Consider the following 17922-nt stretch of genomic DNA (forward strand, 5'->3'; position numbering starts at 1 on the left):
TCACCAATGCCTGGAGTTTACCCAAACTATGTCCATTGAGTCGGTGATGCCATCCAACCATCCCATCCTCTGTCGTCCCCTTCTCCTCCTGCCCTCAATCTTTCCCAGCATCAGGGTCTTTTCAAATCAATCAGCTCTTCACATCAGGTGGCCAAAGTATTGGAGTTTCAGCTTCAACATTTGTCTTTCCAATAAACACCCGGGACTGACCTCCTTTAGGATGGACTGGCTGCATCTCCTTGCAGCCCCAAGGGACTCTCAAGAGTCTTCTCCAACACCACAGCTCAAAAGCATCAATTCTTCTGCACTCAGCTTTCTTTACAGTCCAACTCTCACACCCACACATGATCACCTCCTTCTAAGTTGATCATTCACTGATTTCCCTGAATTTCCTACATGCAGATTAAGTTTCTTGTAATGGGAAGACCCAACATCAGCTTTAATCACCAGAGGTATACTGACATGACTCGAGTTATTTCTTGCTGCCTTGGCTTTCTTTTCCCATATTTGGTTTTTAAGGCTTCCCATAGAATCTGAGGGTAGCTAATATATTACCAAAAAATATCATTTTCCCCCAAGTTAGCCAGAGTAATTTTCTGGCTTTTGGAACAAGGAATCCTAGGTAGTAAGGCAGCTGGATGTCCTCACTAAGGAACTGGTGAAAAAAATCAAACCTTAGCTAAGGAGCTAATCTTTCTTTATTTAGGCTAACATTTCTTCTCATAGCCTTACTAATCTTCTGTGATCATGATAATCTTGATCTATTCTGGGCTACGTTCCAAATACTTTTGTGAAGGCTTAGACTAAGAACTTGCAGTTAATATTTTCTTGGTGGTTTAGTTGCTAAGTTGTGTCTGACTCTTGAGACCCCAAGGATTGTAGCCTGCCAGGCTACTTTGTCCATGGGATTCTCTAGGCAAAAGTACTGGTGTGGGTTGGCACTTCCTCCTCCAGGAGATTTTCCCAACCCAGGGATCGAACCTGAATCTTCTGCATTGAAGGCAGACTTTTCACCAACTGAGTCACTAAGGGAGACCATATAAAGACCACTGCAATTGCTGCATCCATACTAAGTTATAGATAAGGATTTATTCTTCCTTTACAGCTACAGTCCATAAAAACTGGACACCCACATTCAAGACACCCAGAAATGCCCCACAGTGAACTTGGCTCTTCTTTGCTTAGGTAGTTGATTGTGCTTAGATAATAAGTAACTTCCCTTCTGCAACCTGAGCTCATAATATCATATTCCTCTGTGCCACTATTAAACATCTTTTTTTTTAAATTCACAGTTATCTATGCTTCATCATGAACTTTTTGAAAGGACCGTTTTCACTTTAAATAATAGGAAAACAAGAAAAGTGTGGGTACAAATGTTTGAGTGTGTAGGTATGTACTTCTGTAGTTTAACTTTTATATTAACTGTTGTTATGGATTCTCAGAGAGGTTATGAATGCAAATCATGAACCAATAAAGTATTCACAAGCTGGTAAACCAGATATCTGGTTCAAATTTTAGCTAAAGAATTTGGATCAGTCATTTAATTTCTAAGTCATGTTTTCCATCTATGTTTTAGAGATTGGAATGGAGGATAACTAAAAGTACTGTTTTGAAGTTAACCACAAGTAAGAGTTTAAACTACTGAATATAGAGTATTCAATAGAATTTTAGATATTTTAGTTATTTAATAAAGCTAATGAACACTGTTGTGCTTCACCTTTAATGAATCATTTAAGAATATATAACATGAAATGTAACTAACACAGTAAGAAACAAAGGAAAAAATAAGAATTTTATAAGATTATGTTTTTAAGTCTTGGTTTTAAAGATTTAGGAGGCAAAAACCAAAATTTTAAGAACCATCTTCCATATACATTGATTATTATATTTATGGATTAAGACAGCATTTTTAAAAGGAACATCAGATAGAAAAAAAGTGACTTAGAAAACGATTTTCCAAGTCTGACTGACACATAGTCAAGGGAATTTGAGAAACACTAAAAATGCTCCTCAAGTGCCCAGTTAGCACAGAGAAAATCTGTAAAGCACTTCTGAAGTACTCCAATTTGTAGAAGACTGCTTAACATTCTCACTGAGTGAACATTCAGGTGAGTGGTGCTAATCTGTTAGATGATGCAAAAAATTAGATACACCTATCTGAGTGCAAATGAGATGACCTGAAAATTCTAATTCCACACCGATTTACATTATTAATGAATGAAAAGACTAGTTTCCTTAAACATTAAGGAAGTTCAGAAGAATCCATTTCTAGCAGTGGATAAGTTACTATATATATATATACACACACACACACACACATATTCAAATATGTTATTTTACTATATGCTGTCCTATAAGCTACCCTAAAAGAGACATGTGTTAATCTCTCTTGGTTGAATTATGCTTTGAGAGGCATCCAGTTTAGAAATACAGTAATACCTTTCACCATACATATTCTTGTTCTTAGTATCCTGAAATTTTCAATTAATCTGTTGATATCTAGTGTTCTTTTCTTCTGATAACAAACAGTGCCTCCACTTGATAACCTGTTACAGGTGTTATTATAGTAATGAACAGAAGGTATATTAAAACACTGTAGATTGATTTTAAATTTAGCATACACAGAATGGTAGACAAATATTATAGAATCTAATAAAATCCTTCTAAATCAAACACACCCTAAATCATTCAACCTTTTAGAGAGAAATTCACAGGAAAAAAATGAGAAACAACATTCTTGTACAAATTATACTACATCTAGGTATATCAAGCAGTTTTCAGTTTACTGCCATTTCAATCCAAATCCCTGCCTTTGAAATGAGATAACTATTTTGGAAAATATTCTCCCTGTAATTTAACTGGGCTTTCTTTTTTTTGTTTGTTTTTTTTTTTTAACTGGGTAAAGAATCCACCTGTAAAGTAGGAAACATAGGTTCAATTCCTGGGTCAGGAAGATCCCCTGGAGAAGGGAATGGCAATCCACTTGCATATTCTTGCCTGCAGAGTTCCATGGGCAGAGAAGCCTGGCAGCTATAGTTTTAATATTTGAATTTCTGAATTCATGCCTGGCTACTTACATTTCCAGGACAGTTATGATTATGCATATTATAAATATCACTTTTTAATGTGCTTTTCATTATCTTACTAATAAAATCCTGTCTTAGATATGTTATCCTTCTGGGAAAACAGCAAGTTATAATGAATGCTAAGGAAAATTTTGTAGTCTTTGCAAGACTTTCTTCAATCACTTTGACCATATGACATCACCAGTTTCCCAAAAGTGTTAAGAATCACTTTTGCTGATTTCTTTTTTCCCCCTAAAATTCATTCTATCAGAAAAGTCAAAGCATAAATGCTCTCATTGTAGCATCTGAAAGAGTGCTAACAAGAATAAGGAAAATGTAATGTTTCATATTAAAGACATTTTTTAAAAAGGAACAGAAACAAAGGAATTAACTAACTTAAAGTGGAATTCAGTCATGCTCCGAAATATTGGAAGTGATGAGCTAAAACAGTGACAAATTCAGCTACTAGAATTTAGAAGCCATGTTAATACTATTAAATACTTAATCAAATGAAAAAACTGACTTAAAAGCCTTCTCCAAAGGTAGGTTGCTATTCAATGACTCTTAAGAAACTGTATACACAGATATATATTACTAACAAAAGTATTTCTATATAATATTTAACAGTAAAGGCAAACATTAGATGCTGGATATACATATCTATATATTTTAAAGCATATATAAGATTGTTTATATAAAATGTCAGGTACACTTGTAAAACGGGATAAATGACAACACTACAGCCAGAACATTGCTGAGCTCTAATTTACAAAAATAACTCTAATTTCTTTGACAAGTTAGAGACCAAGTACCATGATTTTGATACAAGAGGAGCAGCATAAGGGGAACATACAGCAAGACTAAAATAAAGATTTTGAATGAAGAAATTTCAGAAGACAAGTTTAAGATTTTCTCCATAAGTGAAACAGTTGAATTAAACTGACTTATTACAGACCTTCAAATGCAAATATTTTATCTCTTAACTCAGCTGCAGAAACTCTACAGGAAGGTATTTATAGTACTATACAACAAAAACAACAACAGAAAATTGAGCTACTAGTGGAAAAGAGTTATATGTTATTGATATTTTTACCAAAGAGTATCAAATAACCACAAAAGTAATGTTCCAGTCGAATTATTTTAATTTAAAAAGTTATACTCTATACGTAATTGTGCAGGTTTTTCTTGGTAGATACATAAAGTTATGTACACTTTTACAATTACTGATTTCATTAGGTTGTAGCTAATTTTAGAAGAATCTAGCCTCCCCACCACATGACTTAAGCCATGTAAAAGTAAAAATCATGTGTGCAATAACACTGGCTTTTCTGTGATACACATTAAGGACAAAAATGACTCCCAGAAATGAAAAGCTCAATAGACTACAACACTGGTATAATGGCAAGTCTGCTATGGATTCCCAATTTCTACAAACCAATGTGTTAATATATATCTGTAATTCAAACCAATGAATTCAACACAAGACAACTACTTAGTTTTTATCTACATGCCACATAAACTAGCATAAGCTAAGAATTATTGCCTGACTTGGTGCTTTTACTGATGAAAAATCAGTGTTTTATGTACTTTGAGGGGTTTTTAATTCCAGTATATACAGGTGATCAATGTCAAGGACTAAAATAGCAATCTGGCAAATATTCATAAGGAGAGCTTCCAGAGTGCAGATTTAAAATCTCAAAGGAAAAGGACTATTTTGGCAAAAATTTGTCTTATCAGTATGACCAAATGATCAACTGACACTATGATTTAAAAAGTGAGACCAAGGTAATTTTGTGAAAAATTGAGTTTTAGAACCATTTAGAATCTCAAACCTGGTTGGCATCACTTCAAAAAACTTTGTTTTCATGTTCAATATGAAAAGTATTATACTCACACAGATAGTTGAAAGTATATACATATTCACAAATATTCACCTTTAAAAATCAGGTCAAAGACCAGAAGCGTAATACTTAGCTTCAAGGATAATAGGATGCATTCTGTTATTTTTCTGATTTAACATAGTGATACAGAGAAAGAATATCAAAGCATTAAAAATAATTATACAAAAAGATACTAGGGTGAAAAGGCAAATTATCTGTGAATAATATTTTACATACATAGAACATAAAGGAATCTGTGGTTTAAGACAGGCAATAGTGTATTTGTAAAATTACAAGCAGCAATATCTTTTCTAATGCAAAAGAACTGTAATAAATAGTCAATTTAATGCCAATAGAAATTAGGTAATAAAAATTTTGTTGAAAAATATTCAAAATCTATTTAAAGAACTGATGAAAACATTCTGAAGGAGAAATATACAAGAATGACAAACTACTAGAGACTTCTAGTATCCTTTGGTTAGATCTAAAAATAAACTGGGAAATCAAAGCATTGTCTATCAACTACTACTTCTATAAAGTCTCTGGTTGAATGTATTGATGCTTAAGTGAGAATTTTTTTCTGGTTATTTAATAAACAGACACAATGAATAGTCTACTCTGAGCTATATGTACTATCCTTTTACATGTTCAAATATATATTCTATTAGACTCTTCAAAATAACTGTTAATAAACACAAGAGAATACATACATCAAGAGCCTTAAATGTCCGTAGTTTAAGTACTAGTTCCAGAAATTTATGGGAAGTATAGGTTCACAATTTATAACAAGTATCTAAAAGTTGATGATGAAAATTGGCAATAATTTCAATACTAATAAAAATACAAGCATGTGCTCTATTTAATTACTAGGTAGTTATAAACATTTTAAGATATTTGATGTTCAGTACCTACCAGGGAACAAAAGCCAGGTATACATGGATATACACGTGTCATCAAGCAACATGGGTCATCTACTTCTTTCTCCCTCCCATTCAACCATTTCCCAGGAACACATACAAACATTGATACATACATAAAAACAATTTCATAGTAAAATTATGTGGTGGTTATTGTGCTTGAAGTATTAAAATTCTAAACTGTTTACTTATAAAATGCATTAATAACATAAAGTTCACATTACATAATGTCCCTAACACTCAGTCTAGAAAACTTCTTAAAAATTAACGAGAATAAAAGATAGTGTCAAACATTACTTCTACATAGATCACATCTAGGCACTGATCCTTAAAACACTGAAGGCTGAGTGCAATTCAGTACCTTCAAACCATTTACTAATTAGTGCATTAGATCAAGTATTTATATATATATATTTTTTTTTAGATCAAGTATTTATATATTTTAAAAAATAAAAAATAAGTTACCAGATGGTGATCCACTTTAGGAGAAAAGAACCCTTAAGATATTAACTAGCTAGAATTAAGATTCACAAGTTGTCACTTTGTGTCCAAACTTAAGCACCATAATATCTCTAGATCAGCAGTACTCAACCCAACATTTTGGAGCCTCCTGGGGGCCCCATCAGTTCATGACAAATAGATGGTAAAACGATGAAAACAGTGAGATTTTATTTTCTTGGGCTTCAAAATCACTGCAGATTGTGACTGTAGTCATGAAATTAAAAGTCCCTTGCCCCTTGGAAGAAAAGCTATGACAAACCTAGATAGCATATTTAAAAGCAGAGACATTACATTGCCAACAAGGTCCATCTAGTCAAACCTATGGTTTCTGAAGTAGTCATGTATGGATGTGCAAGTTGGACCATAAAGAAATCTGAGTACCAAAGAATTGATGCTTTTGAACTGTGGTGTTGGAGAAGACTCTTGCGAGTCCTTTGTACTACAAGGAGATCAAACCAATCAATCCTAAAGGAAATAGTCCTGAATATTCATTGGAAGAACTGATGCTGAAGCTGAAGCTCCGATAGAGACCTTGGCCATCTGATGAGAAGAGCTGACTCATCTGAAAAGACCCTGATGCTGGGAAGATTGAAGGCAGGAGGAAAAGGGGACCACAGAGGATGAGTTGGTTGGATGGCATCACTGACTCAACGGACATGAGTTCAAGCAAACTCTGGGGGTTGGCGATGGACAGGGAAGCTTAGCATACTGCAGTCCATGGGGTCACAAGGAGATGGATGTGACTGAGTGACCGAACTCAGGGACTAGGTTCTAACACTACCATGTGAGATCTCTGGATCTGATGCCAAGGAACGTGATTCCAATGTGATCTAGGCTAGAACCACATCTGAGTTTTAACCCCCACTCTCTACTTCCTGTGAAAGTCCCCTACCTTCCCTGAGGGATCAGTGTAAAGCTTTCATCTGTCGAGAGAACATTGTGACAATACTCCTTTTGGTTTGGAATGGTTTATCTGCACTTGGTGGACCGTAAAACACTGACACGCTTCCGTTTGATCTATGGCCACCAGGATTGTAGACTCAAGTTGCCTCAAGGGGAAAAAAAAAGTGAACAACAAAAAATACCACATAGGGCTTGGAAGGCAGAGCTGGCAGCTTCCTTAAAACTCAGCGTCTACTGTCGCCACCCCAGACCACACAGGGTCTCCCTCATCACAGCTGATTCTTGCTGAAGCCTCCTCCACTCCTCTCTATGCTACATACTGCTTTCTCTGGTGACTCAGTTGCTATTGCCATATATATTTTGATTGGCCAAGTCGATTCTGTGCTAGGTCAGTCTCACTAGCCTACCGGTAGGCTACTCTTGGCGCAGGTGCTCAGCGCCAGCTACTCAGCTAGGGCAGTGGAAGCACTCACAAGTCACCTAGTTGCCACCTGGATGAGCAGGGGAGGTTCCCCTAGAAGACAATCCAGAAGGATGCAGACAGCAACATGACTGACAGATCTAGTGAAAACAGGGGAGGCAGTACAAGGCATTTAGGATATCACTGGACGTCCAGTCCTAAACTTTAGCAATTCTTACAGTAAACATGACCAACTTTAACTAGTAAAACTAGCTTTCCCAGAATGTGTTCCATGAACTCATCATGTTTATGAGAATGTTGCTTCCAGGATCATGAATATAACTAAGCAGTTAGTTCTGCCTTCCCATGAAAGGCATAGGTTATTTTTTTGTGAAGTAATCATGATATTTAATTATGTGCAAAACAGAGGTTTCAAGTCAATAGTACATAAATGCTCTGCCAGCTCTTTCACAAGAGTTTCAGCAGCTAATTTCTGAAAGACTTCCCTATTGTCAAATTATGAACAATCCTTCACCTCGTTGTTAAGAACTGTATTCTCTTATCTACAGTATGCAAGAAGTTGCACAAGTCCTTCTAACTTTTTATAACAAGTTATTTCTTCCTTCATTAGGAGTGCAGGTTATATTGTAAATGCAAACCCTCAACATTCCATTTAAAGACCAGTCACTGTAAGTTATCAGATCATAGCGAAAGATTATGACATATTAGCATACTGATACATCACTTAAGTTTTCACACCTCATTAAAGTCAAAGTTTAAAAAAGATCAAGCATAGTTTTGATTTCAAATAGTTCATCTTTACAATAATAAAGAAGTAAAAATCTACTGCAATTGTAATATTTGGTAAATTGTACAAGTGCATTTACTAAATGCATTTTGACAATGCAGTAGTTCCAAAATAACTGTTGATGTGGTTAAAAAGTTGTTAAAGACTTTGGCCTTTAATGACCAATTTACAACAGTTATAGGACACAGAGGAACATTTGATAAAGGGGCTTTCAATCAGTAAAGTCTACACCGTAGTAAACTCAAGGACAACCAATGGGTTTCATAAACTACAAAAAAAAAAAAAAAAAAAGAAGAGGAGAGTAAAGATCTATAGATCCTGAGAAAGACTCAAGGAGCAAATTTACCAATTGTAATTTATGGACTGTATTTGAATCTTCATTTAAAAAAAAACAAAAAAAACCACCATTTGAGATTAGAATTTGAACACTGCATATTTGATGATATAAAAAAGTAATCCAATTTTTTTATTAATGTTGAAACATTTTCTTGTTTCCCCAAAAGACAAGCTCTATTATCCAGTATTAGCTTACCTAAGAGCTCTCAAATTGCACTATGAACTTCAGTCAAGTGATCCGACAGAGGTTGCCTAATACTTTAATATTTGCTAAGGCATCAAACAGGAGTTCTCTCACTAAGTTAGTTCTATCTGGTTGCTTCTGTAAATGTCTGCTCGTGTCCAACTCTGGTAGAAGAGGTGTTCCAAGAAGTCAACTGCTACAGAAAGGTACTCACCTTCCCTACTGAATAGTTATTAAAAAAAAAAAAACAAAACAAAAGCAAAGAAAAAATAAAACACAGTATCTAATCTACTAGCTTTTCATGTCTGCAACCAACTAAAATATCTACACACTTATTTGTGTAAAGCTTTTTAATGTGTAACTGAGTTAAGTATCAATGATAAGTTCAGTTAGGTTTTTTTTTAAGCTATAAACAAAAGCTATTCAATTTCTGAAAAAGACATCAAAATCAAAATCTCCTCTTTAAAATTCAGAATGGAGAATCAAACTAATTTACTTGCTCAGGTCACAACCATAGCTACAGTCCAGATTCAAGTTGTAGATCATCATTTTTGCAACAAAATGTTGCTTATTTCAAAGCTGTCTGTAAGATCTATCATCTCATTTTGGCTACAAAAGAATAGAAGGAAACAAGTTCCAAGATAATTATATATTAAACACAATTTCTAGTAAAATGCCATCTGGCTAGCTTCAGAAGAAAATGCTAGGTTTCAAGAAATAAATGGTTAACTTCCTAAACTGTCACTTTATCTGGTGAATACAAATCCACTGTCATAGAACAGTAAGTCTGCCATGATCCAGAGGTGTTATCTTGACTAGGTCACTGCATGTCTCTGGCCATCAGCTTTAGCAAATGCATGAGATGTGGTTAGATGATTTTTAAGGTAACTTACAGCACAAATTTTGACTCTGTATAGTAATATTTAGGTAATTATAAAATTTGCTACATTTCATTCTAAAAACATGATTTAAGTTACTATGGAATAATCTTCCAATTATAGTCTGATAATGTTGATTAGGTCAACCCTCATCTTCTATAGACTGCAGTGATGCAGGAGACTGACTTTCCCCAATAGTCTTTCCATGAAGTCGCTGGGATGACGTTTTGAAGAAAATTTCATGTTTAAAATCTTTCTGCGGCCTCAGCACTTGTAGGATCAAGTCCAAACCCCCTCAGTATGTTGCATGAAGTACATTGCATTCTGGCTCCCACCTTTACCGTCTTTACCATCTCTCTTTACCTTGCTCCTCGTATATAGTCTTTAATATCAACTATTTGTAAACTGTAAATGTAACCTAAAGCAAGGATTGTTAACTCTTTGTTAAATATATGAATAAAAAAGAGCCACAGGATATAACTAGAAAAGTTAACAGAAGATAACTGTAATTATAAAATATTTCCCATGAATTCAGATTTTGGCCTAATCTACTGTTTCAGTTCAGTTCAGTCACTCAGTCATGTCTGACTCTCTGCGACCCCATGGACTGCAGCACATCAGGCTTCCCTGTCCATCACCAACTCCGGAAGCCTACTCAAAATCATGTTCATTGTATCGGTGATGCCATCCAATCATCTCATCCTCTGTCATCCCCTTCTCCTCCCGCCTTCAATCTTTCCCAGTATCACAGTCTTTTCCAATGCATTAGGCAGCCAAAGTGTTGGAGTTTCAGCTTCAGCATCAGTCCTTCCAATGAATATTCAGGACCAATTTCCTTTAGGATTGACTGGTTTGATCTCCTTGCAGCCCATGGGATTATCGAGAGTCTTCTACACCACACTTCAAGGCAACAATTCTTCGGCACTCAGTTTTCTTTACAGTCTAACTCTCACATCCATACATGACTACTGGAAAAACCATAGATAGTTTTGACTAGATAAACCTTTGTTGGTAAGGTAATGTCTCTGCTTTTTAACGTGCTGTCTAGGTTGGTCATAGCTTTTCTTCCAAGGAGCAAGTGTCTGTTAATTTCATGGCTACAGTCACCACCTGCAGTGATTTTGGAGCCCCCCAAAAAATAAAGTCTGTCACTGTTTCCATTGTTTCCCCATCGATTTGCCATGAAGTGATGGGGCCAGATGACTGGATCTTAGTTTTCTGAATGTTGAGTTTTAATCCAGCTTTTTCACTCTCCTTTTTTACTTTCATCAAGAGGCTTTTTAGTTCGTCTTCACTTTCTGCCATAAGGGTGGTATCATCTGCATATCTGAGGTTATTGATATTTCTCCTGGCAATCTTGATTCCAGCTTGTGCTTCATCAAGTCTGGCATTTGTTAAATAAAGTTAAATATAAGTTAAATAAACAGGGTGACAATAGACAGCCTGGCCTAATTTACTGTTTAGAAAATAACAAAGTCAGCCAGTGTTTCATAAAAGGTAGGAAAGAATCTTGCCAATATCTTCCAAAATAATCTTATATACTAATCTGGAAGGAGAATATATTTGTTCTCTTATTCTAATTGTCTTGCTATGATATTTTTATGAATCTACTATCTTCAAATGCAGATAGCTTGCCTTTTCAAAAGATTTAATATAAATTTATTTTAAAAATACACTACCTGCTACAAAGCAAATGACGTTCTATGCACCAGGATACAGCAGGGAACAAGTCTAGGGAAAGGGCAGAGAGAGCAGAGGCAAGTGGGCGTGTGCTCCGCAAGACCAGGAGTGGGGTCAGCTAGGCCTGGGTGGCGCAAGCAAGGGAGAGAAGATGCGTGAGATTACAGGGAGTGGAGCTGGGGTTTGTGGTTAGTGTTGGGAGAGTTCACGGAGGATTTAGAGCAGGTATCCGTTATATTCACTCCTTTCAAAAATTCTCATATTCACAGCAACTCTAGGAGGTAAGTATCTTCTCTATTTGAGAAAAAGAAAACAGACTCAGGTTAAACAAAAGTTACAAATTTTATACAAGGTGGTAGTGAGACTGGTCCTCATGGGATGCATCAGGGTTCCCCAACCCCCAGTCAGGACCCGGTTAAGCAAGCAAAGCTTCATCTGTATTTACTGCTGCTGGTATCACACACATCTGCCCTGGTCTGTGGAAAAACTGTCTTCCAGGAAACCAGTTTCTGGTGCCAAAAAGGTTGGGGACCACTGATCTATATAACCAGCTCTATCTATGTATTTTAGATATATATTTAAAAATATTTTCAGGAATGGACAAATATTAATATTTTAAGCATCCTATTACATAGGCTTCGGGTCTTTCCTGGTGACTCAGTGGTAAAGAATCTGCCTGCCAGCGTAGGAGATGCAGGTTCAATCCCTGGGTTGAGAAAATCCCCTGGAGAAGGAAATGGCAACCCACTACAGTATCCTTGCCTGGATAATCCCATGGACAGAGGAGCCTGGTGAGCTACAATCCATGGGGTTGCAAAAGAGTTGGATATGACTGAGCAAGTAAAACAACAAATTATACTGGCTTTTAAGTACTTTTTAAACTGAAAATAAATCATTTCATTTCTTAATAGGAACTTAAGACCTATTGCAAAGATAAGGTGGGCCCAGAAATGAAAATTTTAGTCAAATAAAAAAATAAAACAAAGCACCAATGTTTTCCTATCACATTCTCCACTGTATAAATCAATATTTAGTAAAACTCTAAGAGATCTGGACAATAAAGAAGGCAGAGCACTGAGGAATTGATGTTTTCGAACTGTGGTGCTGGAGAAAACTCTTAAGAGTCCCTTGGAAAGCAAGGAGATCAAACCAGTCAATGTTAAAGGAAATCAACCCTGAATACTCTTTGGAAGGACTGATGCTGAAGCTTCAATACTTTGGCTACCTGACGCGAACAGGTGACTCACCGAAAAAGACCCTGATGCTGGAAAAGATTGAAGGCAGAAGGAGAAGAGGGTGACAGAGAATGAGATGGTTGAATGACAATGCTGATTCACTGGACATGAACTTGGGCAAACTCCAGGAGATGGTGAGGAACAGAGAAGTCTGGGAGGCCACAGTCCACAGGGTCGTGAAGAGTCAGACACAACTTGGTAGACTAAACAACAACAAAAAACCATAAAGGAGAACCAAGATGGACTTCATGGTTTTTAGTAAGTCAATTCAACTGAGTCAGTCATGAACAGTCTTGCTCTTTATGTTACACTTTTTAGCAAGCCTCTGAAGTCAGTGCTGCTAATTTTTGGGCTGCCATTTGTGTCGAGCATATCCCTTATTTTTTGGGGGGGGGGCATATTTTGACATAAAATTTGAGGAACTATTATTGGCCTTAAATATTCTTAAAAGGAAAACAATATGCACCAATAAAATAGTAAGGAATTAAGGGGAATTAAAACTACTAGAGAAACTGCTAAGAATTGCCTCCTTACCTTTTCAGATAAAATAAATGTGTAAAATGAAAGCATAAGTTCCTGAAGGATATTAAAACTCCATTTAACGTACTAGTCATAAGTTTTAAGTGAATCATTAGGAATTCATCTTTTGTGTTGTAATATAAGGAGTGCAGTGAACCACTACACCTTGTTCACTCACAGCATAACTGTTACATGCTGCTGCTATTGCTAAGTCACTTCCGTCGTGTCCGCCTCTGTGCGACCCCATCCCTGGGATTCTCCAGGCTAGAACACTGGAGTGGGTTGCCATTTCCTTCTCCAATGCATAAAAGTGAAAAGTGAAAGTGAAGTCACTCAGTCATGTCTGACTCTTCGCAACCCCATGGACTGCAGCCTACCAGGCTCCTCCGTCCATGGGATTTTCCAGGCAAGAGTACTGGAGTGGGGTGCCATTGCCTTCTCCGAATTGTTACATAGTTACTAGCAATTTTAAAAACATATCATGAAAAGTTTCTAATGTACATACAAATAAAGCCATTACTATATTTGTATATTCCCAATAGCAAAAAAGGGTGATTTGCAGCTCACTCATTAATATGTTCTTAGTTTAAAACAGTCAGCAAGATTGTTTTTAATTTTCAAAACACTTAGAGAGGCTTCATAAGCAAGTATTAACAAGGAAAGTAAATGTTGCCACTCTTCCAGAAAGCATGCAAGCAGTTTCAAGAACTGAATTATGGAGAATTAACTAGATAAATCAAGCTGGAACTAGATTTACCACTGGTAATAAGATTTACTCTCTACTGGAAAGAGCCAGAAGCAGGCTTTTGATGGAATCTCACAATAAGCCCAGGTCCCGCCTGTTGTCTAGAACCCAGGAGCAGCAGTACTACCTTCATCCACGATGTCCAAACAAAATGAGTGCTAGAAACACTTAACTTTCTAAAATACTAGAGATTATAAAGGACATTTAAATGAATGCCATGAAAGAGAAACCTGCTCAGTTGTGTCCGACTCCTTGTGATCCCATGGTCTACACAGTCCATGGAATTCTCCAGGCCAGAATACTGTAGTGGGTAGCCTTTTCTTCTCCAGGGGATCTTCCCAACCCAGGGATTGAACCCAGGTCTTCCACATTGCAGGTAGATTCTTCACCAACTGAGCTATGAGGAAAGCCAAATGAATGCCATATCTACTCTATTTTTTTTTCAAAAGCTTTATTATTAATATTTGAGTACTTCAATGTGATAAGTCTCTTCCTTCTCTTTTCATCCTAATTAAGTCCTGTGAAACAGTAACTAAATCTTACCTTGAGGAAATCAAAGACAAGTTCAGCCAACTTGCCTTCATGTATTGTTCTGGTCAGGCTCTCCTAACAACAAAAACAACTAAAGATTGGGTGGCTGAGATAAAAGAAATGTGTTCTAGTTCTGGAGGCTACAAGTGCTGGATCCAGGTTCTGACCAGTTTGGTTCTTGGTGAAAACTCTCTTCTTGGCTTAAAGAAGTCTGCCTTCTCAATATGCCTCCACATGGCCTTTCTATTTCCAGGGGTTGGGGGAGAGTGCATTCATGCTGGTGAGCAGAGAGAGCTCTCCAGTGTCTCTTTCCCTAAGAACACTAATTCAGTGAGTCAAGGTTCTACCCTATGACCTTATTAAACTGTAGTTATTTTTTTGAGATCCCATCTCTGAATACAGCTACATAGAGATTAGGACTTCAACATATGAATTTTGTAGGGTCACCAACATTCAGTCCGTAACACCTCAGTTACACTGCCAGTAAATTTATACCTTTTCAAAACACTTAAACATTAAAAATCAGTTACCAAATAATTTTAGTGTTAATATTTCATTAGAGACTGAGATTAAGTGAGATAGCTTTAGGAGAGCCACAGACATTGAAAGTGAAAGTGAAGTCGCTCAGTCATGTCCGACTCTTCACGACCCCATGAACTGCAGCCTACCAGGCTCCTCTGTCCATGGGATTTTCCAGGCAAGAGTACTGGAGTGGGGTGCCATTGCCTTCTCCAGGGGATCTTCCTGACCCAAGGATCGAACCCAGGTCTCACGCGTTGTAGACAGACACTTTACTGTCTGAGCCACCAGGGAAGTCCGCCACAGACATTAGATGAGAGGGAAAAAAAAAAGACGACTTGTAGATCTTTAGCCAAATTACGGTAATACATTTATCAGTCATTTTTCCTAAAATAAAGTAGGGTATAATAAATTTCTATGATAAATGCTACACACAGTACAGAAATTTAAGAGGTAATACAGGCAAGTAATTCAGTCAAGAGTCAAACTTGCACAAATCAGACTGTATTTTAAATCCCAAACAGACTTCTGGACTAGGGATTCAAGATAAAACATAAATCCAAATAGTTGGGCTGTAAGTAGGTTAGCCTACAAATTCTAAAATGTAGGGCTGAGTCATTTATTAATTTGAGATCAATAAGACAACTGAAGAGGATAAAAGTTGTGAAGAGACAGGAAATATAAGCATCACTGACATTGAAAAGGATAATCTTCCTAGGGTAATTAAAAGATAAAGAGTGAGTTTGCCCATATTAGCCTGCTGCTTGAACATGGGAAATCGAAGATTTTCTGCAGATTGAATAAGACCATATAAAAGACTGAGCAGGTTAGAAGAGGATAATATGCACCTGTGAACCACACACTGTTTCCTGATTCTCCAGGCATGATACAGCACAGCATCTCTAGCATTATCACCTTCCCCTCAAGCATTAATCACCCACAGACACAAACTACATCAGGTTCAGACAAGTAATTTAACACACTACAGGCACTGGTCTTGACAAGTAAACATCCCAAAACCTACATCAGGTGGACCTGTTTTTAATGCTGACTTTGCCAAATGATATTCACTGCATGCCAAATGAAAACTACATATTTTTCATCTAAGTTAAAATCAGAGTTGAAATGAATATTGGTATAGCAGATCATTAGCCCAGTAGGATGGGCTATTTTTATTTTTAAACAGGATTCAAGAGACTAGAGAAGAATACAGTGAACATTTTGTCAAGTCTAACAACCAGAATTTAAGCTTCAGCTTGTCAAGTCTCATCTGCCTATGATATGTGTGCTTAGTCGCTCAATCTTTGCAACCACGTAGGGTAGCCCACCAACCTCCTCTCCAGGCAAGAATACCAGAGTGGGTTGCCATGCCCTCCTCCAAGGGATCTTCCCAATCCAGGGATTGAAGCTAGGTCTCCCACATTGCAGGCAGATTCTTATCAACTGAGCTATAAGGGAAGCCCTGAATATGACTTGGACAAGTCTTTAAAGTTCACCATCATCATATATCTTGATGCTTCCTTCTTCATATCTGGTCACAGATTTTCTAAAAGCACCATGATGAAAGAAATCAAGGAGTCTAGCGACCCGTTTAAATAACTCTGAATAAGAGATTTAATCTTTGTAGGCTGGATTCTTCACTTATCCTATTCAAGGGTTGAACACTATTTGAGTTCTGTTTTGGATATGTGTAATCCTAGGAGTTTAGAGATAAAAAATTTACCATCCTCCATGTATATATGAACACTGAATGCCAAACAGACCAGGACAGACCTAGAACTATGAAATCAAGCATAGGAACAAATCTGACCCTGTCAGATACAAGCTTTTAGAAGGTTGAACAAGAAGGCTCAGAAGTTGTTTTAAACTAGCATGCTCACGTGCTCTTAGGCACTAAACAAATCCAAGGTAGTTAACATTTTCAAACAATCTCCTATTTGCTTAAAAAAATAGCTGTCGGGGAGGGATTTACTCTTCTTATGTATTTGAGATCAACCAAAAAAGTTTAGGCCTTCCCTTGTGGCTCAGATTATAAAGAATCTGTCTGCAATTCAGGACACCCAGGTTCCATCCCTGGGTCAGGAAGATCCTCTGGAGAAAGGAATGGGGCTATCCACTCTGGTATTCCTGCCTGGAGAATTCTGTGGACAGAGAGGCCTGGAGGGCTACAGTCCTTGGGTTGCAAAGAGTCAGACACCACTGAGCAACTAACACTTTCATAACACCTTCACTTTCTCACAAAGAAAGTTGAACATTGTTTCAGAAGTTTAATCCTTTTATTAAAAAGTGAAAACATTTGTGATACTAATGAGAATCATCTTTGCTAAGAATGCAGGCTAAATAATTATAATTCCTTAAAAAAAATCCAGTCATAAAGCAGACATGCCAAGCTATAATAAATTATATTTACTCAAAAGTTACAAGGGGATAATCAGCATCAACCATGATCCACACAGTCAGCACTGATTATGGTCCTGCTGTGAAAACTACTTAAGGGCAAAAAAAAAAATCCATACCATATCAAATTGTGAGATTATATTAAAATCCTTAAATGTAGAACAATACACACATTATAAAAATGGACCCCAATGTATGGCAAACATACAGAGTAACTAAACAAACTCTAGCTGAAAATGTAACCATTTGATTTTCATTCTCAGACTTCAGACTAAACTACAACAAAATCATACAGCCCACGTTTTCCCACAACACTAAGTGTGAGCCATGCATTATTTCTTTAAAACGGACACAGTTTTTAGAAGCTCAAATTGCCTCAGAGTGCCCTGGTTTATTCAATACGTGTTACAGGTCATCGCCATCG

The sequence above is a fragment of the Cervus canadensis genome, chromosome 9 (assembly GCF_019320065.1).
Source record: "Cervus canadensis isolate Bull #8, Minnesota chromosome 9, ASM1932006v1, whole genome shotgun sequence".
In the NCBI taxonomy this organism is placed as follows: Eukaryota; Metazoa; Chordata; class Mammalia; order Artiodactyla; family Cervidae; genus Cervus; species Cervus canadensis.